At 31.4% G+C, this 18,237-nt stretch overlaps 1 protein-coding gene across 2 annotated transcripts in view; it reads right to left on the bottom strand.

Moving 5' to 3' along the window:
• The window catches only part of Fur2 (furin-like protease 2), a 1,295,077-nt gene that overhangs the window by 889,759 nt on the left and 387,081 nt on the right, over positions 1 to 18,237 (bottom strand). The gene's annotated exons all lie outside the window — the stretch shown is intronic.

Genomic DNA, 18,237 nt, shown 5'->3' with positions numbered 1-18,237 from the left:
TGCCTGTTCTCATATCTCAAAAGAATGCTCGTTGGGAAGAAATTTTCGTCAAATTGAAGGGTGATCGCCGAAACTGAGGCCTATTTTGAAGCAAAGGACAAATCGTACTACAAAAATGGTATCGAAAAGTTGGTTTTGCCAAAAAAATGTGTTTTACTATGGTAAACCGGGGACTTTTCAATTGACCTGTACGTAGGGATGATTTTACCTGTTTTTACCTTTAGTGCCGCTTTATATCGCCGTATAATCAGCCTTTTTCCGTTAAATAAGATATTTTAAATAAAATAGAGTAAATTTTTAGTTTTCGTTTTCAAAATCCTTAAACAAATTATAACTGATACGGTAGGTATGATTCCAAGGAGACCATAAGACTGTTCTTTTCTGAAGTAATTCAATTAACTGAAATTAAATTGACCAATCGTTCTGCAGTTACTCGAAGCATCGAACAAAAATATCGCAGCTGAAGTTTTAAGGTCAGGAAAGGTAGATTGAAGGTGCTCAAAGACCAAAAACTATTTCAATTAGAGAATATTCAAGTTTTGAATAACATCCGTAGTCCCTACATTCCCAGCACAGTGCATCACAGTTCAAGGTGTAAGGCCACCAAAGGCAGACTGAATTGGCTGTAAATTAACATAGTCTACTCAAATTTGGACAGAAGTTTACAGTGGAATCTGGTGCCGCAAAATTTTAGAAAACCAGTTCACAGAGAGATACCATGAATATTAGAAATATTACCATTTCGAAGATCTTCAAAGGCAAACTAACGGGCGAAGATACAGGCGATACTCATACATAATTTTATTGGAACTATAAGCTGTTCAGACGGGACAACGAACACATTCATTTAGGTCTTTTCTTTAGAAAGGAGGTGTTATAATATACCACTACTACGGTATTGGCACAGACTGCACTGTTAATCTCTGGGGTTATCTGCTTTGAATGTTTGTTTTTAAATTTTCTGTTTTTACCTTCAGTGTTGCTTGGTATCACTATTCAACCAATTTAAATTTAAATAAACCAAAAAGAAACCGTCTTTATGCGAAACAGGTGACGAATCAAAATCAGTTTGATGTTAGCTGTATCAGAGATCAAATATACGAAATGTATAAAAACAGTAAGTAGTTTTTTTAGTCGAAACATAATTTAATATAATTATTTCAGAAAAAATTGTTAGTCTGGAAAGTATCATACAATACAATGTATTCATACAATATTGGGTAATATAGGATTTAAGTGGTGTGAAGATAACCCACGAAGGGGTTTAATAAAACTTCCAGATATTGCTTTTAAAAGAATAAAATTTTTAAAAACATAGAACAAAATCAAAAAAGAGTTATTATATCAATTTGTATATTTAGATAAGACATGGATATTTCAGAATGGTACATTAAAAGTTGATGGAAGAAGGTAAACATTGGAGTAACTATCCATTAGGTTTTTCTAGTCATAACATTTATTGATAATTCATTGCAGACATAGAGTTATTCATGAATACCACGGAGATATTAACCGTAACTAGTTTTTGCAATGGTTTGAAAACCAGCTTTTAAAGAACTCGGAGGAACTATGAGTTATTGTTATATGTATCAAGAAAGGCTGCAATTAAGGAATGGTTTAAAGTACATAAAATAAGTTTTGAAGAAACCATGTTAAAGAATTAACTATTTCAGATTGTTCCTCGGTAAATATAAATGGAATATTTAATTGCATTATGTAATTTACTTTTTTAGAAATAAGCTTGAGAAAAGATACATGGTAGATTGGTGAACGTTATGGCCACATAGTATTACGTCTTCCTCACTATCACTGCACATTTAATCAATTTGAGTTGATATGGGGTATTGCAAAGGATTATAACAAGAACTGTCTGGATTTATAAATGTTGATTTATGATTCAATGCTGACAATCACCAAGACGGGGTAATGAAAGAGGAAACAACTGAAGGTCTGTATATAATTAATATACTTTAACTGTAGGAAATTGTATTATAGAGTGTGAAAGCTCTATGATCATGTGTGTTATGGTTCAGAATATGCATGAACGTTTCCTTAAAATGTATGAGGAGAGAAATAATTCTATTTTGCAGATATAGCAAATTTATAAAGGAGAATGCAGTGACTAAATGTAGTTTTATCAAGAAAGATGTATACAGGTAGTAACAGAACAAACTAAAGATAAATATAATAATATCAAAATGTAAATACGCTCTCTAATAAAAGTAAAATATTATTTAGGTATATAATTGTTAATTATGGGGATTGGGGCTACCACTTCATAAAAAAACGCGCCTAGAATTCTATCTATATTAGGGTGGAAAAAAGTTCAATGTAAATATAATAAAACAAGTCTAAGTTATAAATTATTGTGGCTCTATAATTAATTATAGTATTAAGTTCTTCGATAATATATACATTAGATGTTCTATAATGTTAAAATTAATTATAATACATGACGTTTTTGTTTCATTATTTTATTTAGATTAGAATTTTGTTATATGTCAAAGTCAAAATGTATTAAAACGGAGAGTTGCTGCAGCAATATTGCGACTATTTGACAAGTTCACTGCAGGTTTGAAGTGACTATATATATTAATCGGTTTAGCGACAGTTTTACTTCCCTTTTTGGGTAAAACGGGTACACCTAGAGGCGTAAAATTTCGTACAGTTAAAGCTTAAATGGAAGAAGAATGTTTAGGCCTAAAATGTTTGCATAATATGCGCTACATATAAGTTATAACATAAGTAAATCCACCAAGAATACGTAATTTCTGCCGGCAATAAAATACCGGACGAGCAATTTTAAATCAGAAGACAAATCCCTAAATTTTATATTTGAAACTATGTTGAAGCGGAAGGTGGCATGCTAAAACGAAGTTATTTAATTTTATACAGTCCCGATTTTGTGTTACATTCGATAATACGAGGGTCACTATTTATATTCCGAGAATTAGCAACACTGTTGTCATGTGAGTCCATCTGACGATATACGTACCCAGAACATTTTGTCGCACGGGCGCTATTTGTTTATTTTATATTTAGTTGAAAGATTCGTTTCGGCAAAAAATGGAACTGAATCGTGAACATTTTCGTGTGATGATTTTTTACGATTTTCGACATGGATTATCACAAGAAGAGTATATCAGTCAACTTAATTGGACTTTTGGCGATAAAGCTTCCTTAAAAATTACCATGTATCGCTGGTTTAGTGACTTCAATCGTGGTCGTAGTTCGCTGTGGACAGACAAGAAAAAAAATATCAAATATTTTTCGGAAAGAATTGAACAGTGGCCCCAAAAAGCCCAAATGGCAAATAAAGATAACCGAATAGCAATTTGGAATGCTAATGGAATCAGCAACATCACGCTATCCTACAAGTATTACTTGATATGCAAAAAATAGATATATGCCTAATATCAGAAACCCATTTAACAAAAGAATCCTTTATAAAATTTAGAGGATATACATTTTACCACACCATACATCCAGCTAACACCGCAAGTGGAGGAAGTGCAATAATAATAAAAAAGAACATTTCCCACCATCAAGACCCGGGCTCAGTACAGCAGAAAATCAGGTAACATCAAAAAAAGGAAAATTATTTAAATCCTAAGCAACCTCGGAGAAAAATTTATAATTGGAGGTGATTTCAATGTAAAAAATACAAGATGAGGATCCAGAATGACAACTAAAGCAATGAACTGCATAAAGCAGCTGCTGAACTAAGATGTAATTACATGTCAACTGTAAAACCAACTTATTGGCCGACCGATCAAGAGAAAACCCCAGACCTGTTAGATTTCTTCATAGTAAGAAACATAACATCCAACTACATAAAAGTCGAAGAAAATTTTGTACTAAGTTCAGATCATACGCCAGTGATACTGACGTTGAGCGAAAATATAATAAGAAAAGAAAGAAACCCAACCTTAACAAACAAGAGAACAGACTGGGAAGGATTTGCTGAAGAATTGAACAAACGAATTCAACTAAATGTACCCCTCAAGACAACTGAACAATTAAATTTTGAAGCAGAAAAATTCGTAGTAGATACTCAACAAGCTGCTTGGAATAATACTCCAAAAATTAAGAGTACAACTAAAGGAATTAATTATCCAAAAGAAGTGAAAAAAATAGTAGCTGAAAAACGTAAATTACGAAAAAAGTGGCAACAAAACACCTGAAAATAAAAATAGTTTAAACAACATAACCCAAAGACTGAAAAAGGAAATACTGAAAATTAAAAACAAAACCATAAATGACTATCTAAGAAATTCAATAGATGATAAACAAATTGATTACACACTCTGGAAAGCCACAAATTATTTAAAGCGCTCATGTCTACACAGTCCACCTATAAGAGACTTATGTGGGAATTGGGCACGTGACAATCACCAAAAAGCAGAAGCATTTGCTGAATATATAGGAAAATTTTTCAAACCAAACGAAACTGATATTGAACATAATTTACCGAACATAGAATTTGAAAATTCGATAATTGAATTAGTCACGCCGAAATAGCTAACCAAAGTTATTAAAACTGACATTAACCCCAGGAAATCACCAGGCTACGATTTAATAACAGGACAATTAATGCTAAAGCTATCAAGAAAGGGAATTATAAAACTCACCAATTTGATCAATACAACATTTAGATTAAAACATGTTCCAGACTTTTGGAAAATGGTGGAAATTATAATGATCCCAAAACCTGGGAAGTCACCAAACGAAATAAAATCCTATAAACCTATATCACTGCTGCCAGTAATATCTAAGGTTTTTGAAAAACTCCTGTTGAAAAGAGTAAAACTGATCATAGAGAGAAAAAACTTAATACCAACACACCAGTTTGGGTTTATTAACAAGCGCTCAACAATTGACCAGGTTCACAGAATAACAGATATTATTGACAAAGCCTACGAAAGTAAAAAGATATGCTCAGCTATATTCTTAGATGTAGCACCAGCTTTCGATAAGGTTTGTCATGAAGGCCTTGTTCAAAAACTACAAAAAATGCTACTAAAACAACACACAGAACTATTAAAATCATACATTACAACCTGAATGTTTAGAGTCAAACAAGAAGAAGCTTACTCTACAATAAAAGAAGCTATAACAGGTGTACCACAAGGACCAATGCTTTATCTACGTTACACTTGTGATATACCACAAATGGAAAATATCACGATGGCTACATATGCTGATGATACTGCGATTATAGCTGTCGGAGACAATAGTGAAGAAGCCTCACGAAAATTACAACAGGCAAGTGACAATATAAATAATTGGACACAAGCTTGGAAAATAAGAATTAATGAAAGTAAATCTGTACATGTGCAGTTCACCTATAAACAGACCGTACAAGCACCAATAACATTAAGTAATACTATCATTCCATATAGCAAAAACGCTAAATATCTCGGAATGAATTTCTATGCAAAACTTCGCTGGAAGGAACATACAAAAAAGAAAAGAAAAGAACTGGTATTGAAATGTATGAAGATGTACTGGTTAATTGGAAGAAAATCACAATTGTCAGTACATAATAAATTGCTATTACATAAGCAAATATTGAAACCCAGTTCAGTTATGGGGATGTCCTGCAAAGAATAACATAAATAAAATATAAATTTTTCAGAACAAAGTCCTGAGAAGTATTGTGGGCGCACCCAAATACTACAGGATTAACTACCTACATCCTGACCTTCAGATACCCACAGTCAGTCAAGAAATCAAGAGAATTGCAAGGGGGCATAAGGAAAGACTCTATTCTCATGAGAATATTGAAATATTGCAGCTTTTGGATACCACCAGAACAGGACACAGACTCAAAATAATCAAATCATCTGATCTTGTTTAGTGTAGTGTAGTGCGGGGCATATAATAAAAAATTCAGCAGTGACATGTATAAGCATTATTTCACCAGAGACTGAGATAGGGCCGATGGATCTTCCTAGTTCTGTACCTAGATTTAAGTTATCATAGACAGATTGTAGGTTAGACGGGAACGACTAGTAATAATGTATTAATTAAATAACAAAAAAAATCTTAACACATATTAACAAAATTCGAGAATAATGAGAATCGTCGTAACTCTTTAAAATATATACAACATAGTTAGATTTTCGCAAGCAACTTTATATTTAATTTGATGTCTGGTAACATATTTGATGAGATTTTTGAAAATAGTCTTACTTATGATATTTTATCATAATGTTCAGGGGTGTAGTAATTTGAATCCTTTTTGTCAATACTTTGTTGATTATTGGAACATCATGAAAATTAGATTAAATGAAATATATCAAATATATTTCGTATCTTATGTTGAAAATATTGCCAAAACAAGTTTTAGTACAATAACATATTATTTAAAATTATAAATCACGGTTGAGTGTCGACCATTGGGCGATCATTAGTTCAAATACTACAACAAAACACACAAAAGTAATATTCTTAATATGGTAGGAGCAACAACGTTTGTTATAGGAAATAATATATAACATAACCATTCATTAATAGTGCTTCAGTTTACCTAAAAGCCTAGCTTATAAAATTATTTATTAGACTACTCAGAATGTCAGTCAATTCGATCTGATCTATCAACTAAATTATGCAATCTACTTAATAGAGTAGTAGATAATATAAGTTCGTAACGATACGTGTAATGGTATTTTCTTGTAAACCTTCGTGTAGATCAATCACAATGGACTTATACAATAAATATTTTAAGCTCAATATCCGGAATTATTTAACGGTTGTATGGAAATGCCAGTTAGCCTAGCAAAAGATCAACACATCCAAGTGGAGTAAACACAATAATTACTATTAAATATTTCAGTTCAAACGTAATTCATAGATTATTTCTGATGCTACTTTAATTTATTTCCAATTATAGTTTCATGCTCTAAAATTTGGTTCAAATATAGGATTCATAATGCGTATTTGACTCGTTTATTGCAAATGTACACTTTATGATGTTGTGTTTACAATCTGCTGTTTGCTCTTTATAGTTATCTAACTATCATGTATTACACGAGTTGGATAAATAGAAATTTTATTTCGGTATAAACCAATGTTTAATCTGTTATTGTAATTGATACTTATTGAAAATGGTGTTTTATTTATTTCTGATGAGAAAACAAACAAAATATTTAAAAAATACAATATATTAAATTTTCAGCTATTCAACGTACAAATAAACAAGATGAGAGTCGAATTTGCATTTTTAAAGATCTGGTAGATTCTAGCTCGTAGCAAGAAAAGAGTATCAGTTTAGACATTAGGCTCATTGTCAATAGTCCATGGTATGTTAGAAATGAGTACAAACAGAAATACCTAAGGTCAGAGAAGAAAACAAGGCAACACAAAAACCTGCTAGAACTATTGCTATAAAATAGAAAATAATAGGTGCTCTAACATTAGATTTACAAAGAAGCTGAAAAAGCAAAGACCTTTTCATCTAGTATGTTTAAGCTTTGTTTGAAAAAGCACAGTTCTAAACATACGTAGAGTTTATAGTTGAGAGTATATCCACGAGACGCAATTTAAATTTAGGTCTGAAATGTAAGATCTAGACTTGTAGAGCATTGTCAATAAAATGTTGCTAGACAGTGAAAACCAATTGTGCTATATGTCCCATATCATTTTATATTAACAAGACAAAAGACAACAATGTAATAAGTTGTGCAAGTGTCCCGGTTTGTCTTTAATTGTTTATATTTAGGTAATCATTAGTCTATGTATCCATTTCCAATTTATCCAATTGGCATGTTCAAATTTTAAAGTCATAGCTTATTTTTCAATATAACTTGACATCAAGAAAAATAATAACAGTTATTAATGTTACACTGTGAATATAAGAAAAATAAATATAAGAAATATAAAAGAAGAAATACTTTTGCATATCCAATTTATTTGTATTGATCTCATACTATTTTCCTGGATTTTATTTATTTAATATCGATTAAATTTAACTGAAAACATGTATCTTCCAACATTATTACTTGAACAGGTAACTGCTTCTTCCAAAAGTTAAATAATGGTAATCACCAGTTACATTTCTATACAAAAATATTACCTTAAATAATAAACTATTTTGGCATGAAAATATCAACAAATTAGTGAAATGAGTCGAATTATTTAAATAGTTTTATTTCAGTATATAGTTGTGCAATTATGTTTTATCAATCATCAGGTAAATGCTGTTACTCTCAGTAGACACGTACATCTCCATAAATCTCTTGATCGTTAATACTTTTATTACAAAGTGGAATTGGGAGGTGTTTCTAAAGTTCGTTTAATCACCATGTCCAATCCAATTTCATATCAGTGCTAACATTTTATCTTAAATTATAAATTAAAGTCTATCAATGAGTTTATTTTTTGTTTTAATTTCATGAAATTTAATTCCAAACATCTCTTCACATAGTTTACTAGAGTTCGGATAGAAATATCGCGGCTCAAAGTTACTCGTAATATATCTAGACGTAAACAATTTTAATTTGGAAACATGAAATTTGTGAAAAGCACTTTTAGTTCATGAATTCCCCAAATTTGGAAATTCGCAAGTTCTTTTTAACATTCTGGGGTAAGGATCACAGTTTAAGGTGCAAGGCCACCAAAAGTGAATTGCTGCGAAATTTTATGGACGAAGATACAATCAATAGTCACAAATAAGTTTATTACTAGTGAAAGCTGTCCAGATGAGACAACGATTAAAATGTGACAAATTAAGTATTTACAATTATTTACATTTACATTAAAATAAGATTGGGTTTACATTGTAAAATTGTCCTATAAGTTCACACAGTCTCCATTTCTCTTTATTGTAAAATAAAATGATGTTAAATTATGTGTTACTACCAAAAATAATTTCATAACATAAATGGCATCAATGGCATGAAAATAATTCCAAAGGCAATGATACCGATTTGAATTGGACATTGACACATATTTTATCGACAAATTTTCAGAATATTTAGAGGATGTCTTAATTTTAATTACCTCTATTTTATTTATTTATATATAAATTAGATGTTCATTAATTTTTCTCGAGAATATATGCAACACTTATTTTGAGATCATAAAATGAAAATCGAATTAACTTTTTATCACGAAAATAATAAGGAATCATTCCCCGTTCAGAGTAATGAAATTGCTACAATTATTTTAGAATGGCTTGGGCATATGTAAATATGTGATGCTTGATAAATATGAGACTTAAATATGAGAATTCCTGAATTTTATTGGGGAGGTTTTGCAGTAACTCCAGAAAGAAAATTTAAACGTGTTGTTGTATTTGTAAATGCCCGTGTACCAGAGCGAGCTCCAGTTTTTTTAGGACTAAAAATTCATAAATTGTTGACTATATATTAATGGACTTAGCGAAAATTTTGCCCTCCTTTTTGAAGAAAACGCACGTCACTTTTTTTGAATCTGTAATATGCGCAACAAATAAATATATTCCAATACAACGAAAAACCTGCAAATCAAGCAACCTGAAATAGCCGTCAGATCGATGATACAAAAATATAAACAAACCCAGCGGGCAGCCGTGCGGACTAAGAGTTTAGTTTAGGTTAGTTATTAAATACATTTCTTAACAAAGCACTAACCGAATATTGTAGGTAATATATACATTAATTTTTGCATCAAGAGTTAAAATGAATATTACAAAAAATATTAACAGTTATAAAATAGTTTAATGATTTAACGTGTTTTATGACTAATGCAATAAGGTATGTGACCATATAATATTTTATTATGTGAATCTTGTATCAATTATTTTGATTATTTATTTTACAGACCCTAATTTTTGGAAAATCAATAGTTGAATTAATGATTGTATTTGTATTTATATTCATTTAATATATATTTCTAAAATGTAAAAAAATAATTTACCTAATTGTGTTCGTTATTGTCTCATGCAGATGTCAAATAAAGATTTTATAATATCTTATTCATATATTCTTTATTTTAATATACAAACATGTAATAATTTATTTATTATTTCATACTAATGTTTATAACATAAAAGTAAATATAGATCATGTATACTCATATTTGATGTTTTGAAGTTGTTGCAGTTGTGAAAATAGTCTTATTTATTATACTTTGTTTTAATGTTTGGTGGCGTAGTAAATTACACTTATTAATACTTTGTTCATTATTGAAAGTTAATAGAAATTATATTTAATTAAATGCAATTCAAAAAATGTTGAGTTGAGTGAGTGTTAGTTCTTGAGATACTTTGCATATATTGTAATATGTTTCAATTATTTAATTTATTATTTTAATTAATGTTATATATCAAATATATTAAAGATATCTGTGAAAATAGGTTTTGGTAACATATCATTTTTAAATTAGTTGCTCTATTATGAATTTGGACCAGTAGTATTATTCAATTTTCTGCTTATATGAAAGATAGTCATTTATAAAGCATTTACAATCTATAAATCCATATTAGATTCAACTATATTGACATTACGTAAGAATGTCAATATAGTTGAATACTGAAAACTCAAAATTAATAAAACAATAAATAAGCAATAAAAATAACTTCCATGTCAAAATCTTCACAATCCCCACTATCATCAGAATATAAAGTTTAATTAATACAAGAAATTTGTTTTATTCTCTTGTTATTTAAAATTACAACAGAATGTAATATATATGTATAATTGATAAATTAATTATTAATAATTGTATAACTCTCTTGTTTTATCAACCACGGGTTTATCTGGATTGGACCTACAGTTTAATGTGGACTCCGAACCACGGTCCTCGGCATTAGCATCAACCAATCCAGCGTGCCTACTGGCGAGTGGCCAACCCAAAAATCATCCCAGAAGACATCCGATCTTATCCAGCTTGGTTACTGGCGTAACTGGGATCATTTTCCTTGTCGGAATTTGCACTCTTGCCTAGGACAATCACAAACATAAATTTACGACCATGTCCCAGCAGGATTCGAACCCGCGACTATCGCAACAGTAGGTGGACCGTCCTGTCGCCTTTACCACTGCGCCAACCACGCCAACATAACAAAATATAATAAATAAATATGTAATAATATCACGTCTAAAATTTTATCCTTAATAACGTATAAAATTGATGACAATAGTGGGACTCTATACTAAATTTCAGTTGATGTTTGCCGTTATATGGGGTCCATATAGTTGATTGTCCTTTTTTGCGAACTTGGCGGTAGATAAACGTATAAGCCCCGGGTCATAATCGAATAAATAATTATTGTATAGAATAAAAGTTTTATGGGTTTCTTTCGTTCCCCAAGAAGATCCCCATCGTTATCGATTAGCAATTTGTTACTGATGTCTCCAGCTTATACGTTCAGATACTAAAAGCGTCAGTTTATTAGAATAGCTTATTCAGGTTGAGATATTGAATAATATTAAATAGAAATCTTATTCTCGTCTTTCATGGTTATAAAAGTATTTAAATTATTTATAAAAAATATATAATTCAAACATTTTCAAAAATTTACTATTATATTGTTTCATAACCACTAGTAAATCAAGAGGCATCGAAATAGAGGCATCCTTGGGCATGCCTATGATAAATGTTAATAATCGCATAACTTTAAATAATCTGACAAATGCTAAAAAGTGGTGAGCAAATATTTAGCAATTCATAGGTACATAAAATATCATTGAAAAAGTTTACGAAAAGAAAAAAGTCAATATACTCAACTATATTTTTAAAGGTCCATAACAGTCTGGCATGTATTTATGTATAAACTTAATAAAATGTTACTGAACCAATACGTTAAACTCTTAAACTTCTACATCTCAGCCAGGATATTTAGAGTTAAATAAGAAGAAACTGATTCAACAATAAAAGAAACAAAACTAGGTGTCGGCTAGCCAGTGTTTTTAGTCCTGTTATTTACCTGGTTTATATAATATATAGGCTGAAAAGTCCCAGGTATAACAAACAAAACGCATTTTTTTGGCATTATGCTTATTCTTTATTAATGACGTCTTACCCTAACGTTTCAATACCACTTTGGTAGAACTGTTAGTTACCGTTATCTTTTGCCTCAAAATGAACCTGTCATCAGTAACTGCCCACACAGATGATCGTTTTGATTACGAAGTGAAGTGATGAATCCATGTGTCATCCATTGTCACCTATAGACGCAAAACTTTCTGTTTGTTACGTTTAAACATGGCCAAATACTGCTCAGAATCATCAACACGTTCGTGTTTTTGGTCAACAGTGAGAAAACCCTCTTTGACATATCCTTGTCATAGTTAAATGCTCATGCAGTATAAAACCAACAGTTTCTGTTGATATCCTTACGATGTTATCTAACTCACGCAACTTTCCCTTTCGATTGTTCAAAACGATTTTTTGATGTTTTTTGGTGTGGTCATTTGGACGTCCATTGTTTTTTGCATCATCGGTGTCTCTACGATGACGCTTGAAGTCAGCAAACCAATATTTTATTGTTGTTTATGATGAAGCAGTGTAAAATTAAAACACGGACTTGTATTTGATTCATTGTTTTGAAAATAACAATAGTAGTGTCACTCTTAGCACAATAACTAACGAAATTTTAAAATCTTTCATAGGAACGTTGAAAACTAACTAACTGAAAAAGTGGTAAATACACCAAGTTATGGAAAATAAAAGTCAACAAAAGCACATCAGTGCATATTGCATTCACTTACAACCAAACTGCTTATATACCAATAAATACGAATACTACTACTATATCACACAATAATAATGCAATGCAATACGAAGTCTACCTAAATAAGTACCTAGTTTTAAGTCACTGTAGAAGAAAATTTAAGTTAGTAAGTTAGTCGGCAAGAACTAGTAATATTATGTATATTAATAATTCTTAAAAAATTATCCATCATGAAGATGCAAGCGGCCAAACGTCGGCACAATATCAAATTGATCGGTTATCTACCTCATTTAGTTCAAATAAAATTTAGAAAAGCAGCTCAAAACACGTGTTTTAGATTGAGAATGTTGCATTGATTTTCCCGGAGAATATTTTGAAGAACAATATAATAAATTTCCGTGATCTATATTTGTTTTTCAGTATTATTGTATCTATGAACTTCGAATAAACATCTGCCATATTCGACTGATTTGGTCTACGGTGACATTAAAAATGATTTAAGAGTACTTAATGTGAAATGATTTTGTAGACACATTTTGTTAATTATATGCTGTAGTGTCAAGATTTGTTTACAAAATGTGTATTGGTTGATACTATATTAATTACACATTCTATAACATTTTAAATTAAATGTCATTATTTCACGAGGAATACATAACAACTTATTTGGATATAGCCAGATTCGTACTTTATTTAGTAACCCTACATTGCCATCAAATTAATTAAGCAGCGTAATCGCTTTTAATTTGCAAATATGTCGCAATTACCGTGGTGTGTTACAAACGTACTGAATACTTTAAACCGACTAATTACCGCGTATTCGACATCTATGACAAATTGTTCCTTAACCAACCTTCAATTAGCACACATAATAACATTTTCTTCTCGCTATTACCATCGAGGTTAACGATCTTTGAGCTCATTAAATAATACCCTTAGATCCATTAGAACTATTTACATCGTTAATGTCGGTTTCTTATCGTGACACCGACGAAAAACCATATTTCCAAAGACACAATAGTTACCTTAATTATCACGAACAAATGGGAACTAAGCCGGGAATTGTACGGGAATGACAGGATAAATTACGGTGACTGTTCCGGACAAATCAAATTGAAAAACGCCCCACGAGAAAAGAACGAAACAGGGCGAGAGGAAAAGGGAATTATTTATTTAAATATTTAAATTTAATAAAAAGACCCTCTTCGATGCGTACGCCAAAAGAAGAGAGGGGGGAATAAGAACAGAGAGCACATAAACGGTTGTCATTCAGTCAGTGTATCTTAAAAAATGAATCTGAAATATTACCTATTCACACAGTTGGTCTGATGCATATGAAGACTAATGATAAAATATGTTTTGAATTGGTCTTTATTACAAATAATATTAGATAAGCTTATTAGCTCTGTTGTACTTGCATCAATATACAAGCAAGGCGAGTCCAGAAAACATACAACAGTGCTTCCCATGTGAATATGTGACTTACTTTAAGTAAACCTAATAGGGTTAACTTATGGCTAATATATAGGTTAGTAAAAGTTAGTGCGCTCTCTTCTAATATCCTGCGAATTGTCCAGTAGCTGTATTGCTTGCACGTTGCTGCGATTCAGTAACCTTAATTCAATTTTTAAGGCGAAATCTTGAATAACCTCGTAGACCCATTTAGTTTCAAGGCCATCGTACAGTTCTTTGCATATAAACGATAACCATTGGTAATTAATTGAAGAACTTTGTGTTGGCAGCGTTGGATTGTTAGTGGGTTTGATATTTTAGTAAAACCTCATATTTGCAAAAGTTAATCGACCATAAGTCAAGTTGGGCCTATATTTCGAATAACCAGTGAGTTTTTTCGTTTTGAATATGTTTCTGAGTTGAAAACTTGAATGAAACATTTGTCAAAAAGTCAACAAAAACTTATGTCTATTAAAAACTAAACTGTCCTAAATTAACTAAGAACAGCCACCAAACAGTCTCATACCAGATTACAAGCAATTTTGTTGCTAAAACACATATTTATTTAATCTCCAGGTCATCGTACTTGGTGCTTTGTTGGTTAAGCATTTGTTGGTTAAGTAACTCGAAGTAAAGTAAACCGAAGAAGTATGTTTTGGCAACGTTGAATACTGTTCAAATTGATAGGTTAGTGCAACATTATGTTTGGGCCCCATAAGTCCAAATAAGCTTTACTGATAAACGATAATAAATAAATCCCTTTGATCTTAGACCATAGTTATACAGTATCTTTACACTAACTAGTACAGTTGTTTATTTTGAGTCTGATTTGCTCAGCTTTTGTCTAACGGGATGGACCTAATTCTATTTACAATCGAGGTGAATATCAAGATATTTTAGTGACTCAGGAATTGGATATCTCACAAGTGGGGTGATTTTCCAATCTCTAGTTCATTTGTGGATCTTGTTATCTGAAACTTGTAGTCTTTGATAGCTCTAGGCAGTCATGTATATTTTATCCTAATGAACGTCATCAGCAAGTGCTTATCTTGTTGGAGAAATATCGATAGTGTGAAACAAATATAGGAGTTGCCTCAAGAGACTAAACATGTCACAGTACAACTAAAATGGGCTTGAATGTTGGGAACGCTACTTTGTAATGACATATTTTATACTAAAATATATATCAGCTATTAACAGTAGTGCCAGGCAATTATTTGCTCCTTTCGCAGGGCAGTATTCATTTTCTTCAAGCGCCTTTTCAGTAACCGCTCGTGTTCTATGTTAACTTATTCAAAGTAAAAATAAAACAATATACTTCTTAAGTGACATAGACAGAATTAATTAGAATAAAACTTATTTATATTCATTTTCTGTCTAAAATATTTTCCTGTCAATATTTTAACAATGTACAAGCTATTTTCCACCATTAATATTTGTAAGTAATTATTTAACTAAACCAAAGACAAACCAGACAAACGTCAAATAAACGAAAAAAATATTAAGGAGAATATAAATTAATCAGGGAGGGGCATTCAAAAAAAAACTTAATCAGTTACTTAAAAATTAACGAAACAAAAATTATTGGCAGACGGCTGCCAAACAAGAATGAAAAAAATAACAACAAAAAACTTTCTGCGGGACCCAATATAAAACTTGTTGAACTGTAAACATTTTCCCACTGGCAATGTCACAGCCATACCGCACCAACCGAAAAGGAAACACCAGTAAATATGAATAAAACTTTTCGCCAACTTTCCCAATATTGACTAATTCCTCTTCAGTCAATTACAATCAAGATTAGCTTGTACCCGTAACGTAATTAGGAAAGTTGGGAAACTGGCCGAAATGGGAGCATTAAATACCTTAACATTATTTTACATGACACCACAATAGCCGTTCCTTCATTCACGTCATGAATATAACATCATATATTATATTTATAACATATTGTATTATTAAATATAATATTTTATGAATTTGTTTTGAGGTGACTTATTTAATATGTGGTGTAGCATACTAACCCTCACCAATCACACCAGATAGTTCTGGTATGTATGTAAGTTATGTCATTAACCCTTATTTCAAAACTATATTTTACGATAGGTATCAACCTTATAATTGATGTTTCCAATTTTTTTTTCATATTCAGATTGGATTAGTTTAGCTTCCTTTTAAATGATTATCACTCTTACTGGTTCAGCAATCTTCGCAGTGGGCAATAAATATATTTTACTAACTATTATATACATTATATATAAGTGATTTCGTTTTAGTCTACGCATTTCACTATTATGTCGCAGTTAGATTTGTACCGATGAGCCAGTATATTTTATACAGTTTAAATTCAAATCCTTCGTTTTGTAAAAAGATGTTAGGCGTTGGCCTAGAAGAATGAAAGATATGTAGCATCCTCTACTACTGTATTGACAATTATTTATATTCACCATACTTAAACGTAGAGTAAAAGCGGCATGAGTAAATTCTACTTAATTTGCTTTAATTCATCATATTTTCAGTCCCAGTTTTATTTTATTGAGATATGTTTGGTTTTCTTTAATGCTGTTATTGGATCTTCATGCTATGTGTTAAGACATAACAATAATTACCGTTATTATCGACAGATCAACTATATATTGGACCCAATACACTACTTTGTGGAACTCCAGAATATATCCGATATGATATATAAGATATTATAAGATAGGATTTTAGTAAATGAAGGTGACAATGAATAAAAATTTTTAAATTTCATTAAAAATTATTGAAACCCTGTATACCACGCCTTATCAAAGGCCGCGTTGTAGATATGGTGATAAATGTTAAATGAACGCTTCCTGTTATAAACGTCGCGTCCAATTTGAGTATTAAAAAAGGTCCCAAACATATAATAATATTCTGCAAGAAAACATGCAGTTACTCGTTCTACATTCCGTAAAAAAGTAAACAGTAACAAACTAAAATGGGAAGCTCTGGACCTTCATATTCTCTCATCCAAAATTGAACTGTAAACAAAAAAACAGATATCTTTGAAAAGTACATAAACATATACAGACATTCTCGCTCAAAATTAAATCACAGTTTTATAATAATAAAATTCTATAAGGCAATTATGAAACCAGAAATCTGAATATATTGCTGTGAAATAATAAATTATTATTTAGATCAACGATGGAAAAAATCTTTACGCTAAACAAAATCCAGAATCCAGAAAGCTTTGAACTATATCTAGAACTTCACGTTTTGTTTGTTGACTTTTAGAAGGTTTATGATTTAACCAGAAAGAACAAGCAATATCATGCGACAATATTCGCTGAGAATTCAAGGAATGCTGACCAATGTAATAAATATGACTTTAGCAGAGATACAGAACCAAATAGCGACTGAAAATGCGTTACTCATGGCATTAAGCTATATACAAGATAACAGGTCAATTGAAAAGTCCCCGGCCTACCATAGTAAAACACATTTTTTTGACAAAATTAGTTTTTTATTCAACATAATTCCCTTCAAGGGATACATTGATTATAGCGACCCTTCAATTTTTCGATACCATTTTTGTAGCACGATTTGTCCTTAGCTTCAGAATACGCCTCAGTTTCGGCGATAACCTCTTCATTCGATGAAAATTTCTTCCCAGCGAGCACTCTTTTGAGATCTGAGAACAGTAAATAGTCATTGGGGGCCAGATCTGGAGAATACGGTGTATGAGGAAGTAATTAGGAGCCCAATTCATGGATTTTTGCCATCGTTTTCACTGACTTGTGACACGGTGCATTATCTTGGTGAACCAGCACTTTCTTTTTCTTCAAATGCGGCCGTTTTTCGGCGATTCCGTCCTTCAAACGGTCCAATAATGCTATGTAATAGAAAGTGGCGCATCCCAGTATACAGACGCCATAATCTTGCCAGCTGACTGTTGCGTTTTCCCACGCTATGCAGCGGGTTCATCGTGCGCAGTCCACTCGGCTGAGTGTCGATTAGACTTCGGAGTGAAATGGTGGAGCCATATTCCATCCATTGTTACATATCGACGCAAAAACTGGGGTTTATTACGCTTGATCATCTTCAAGCACTGCTCCCAATCATTAACTCGTCGTTGTTTTTGATCAAAAGTGAGCTCGCGC

The sequence above is a fragment of the Rhynchophorus ferrugineus genome, unplaced genomic scaffold, assembly GCF_030347505.1.
Source record: "Rhynchophorus ferrugineus isolate W39M unplaced genomic scaffold, kcgeb_rfMv2 rfM2, whole genome shotgun sequence".
NCBI lineage: Eukaryota > Metazoa > Arthropoda > Insecta > Coleoptera > Curculionidae > Rhynchophorus > Rhynchophorus ferrugineus.
Note: the sequence above shows the minus strand (reverse complement) of the source record. Positions and strands in the feature narration are given on the sequence as shown.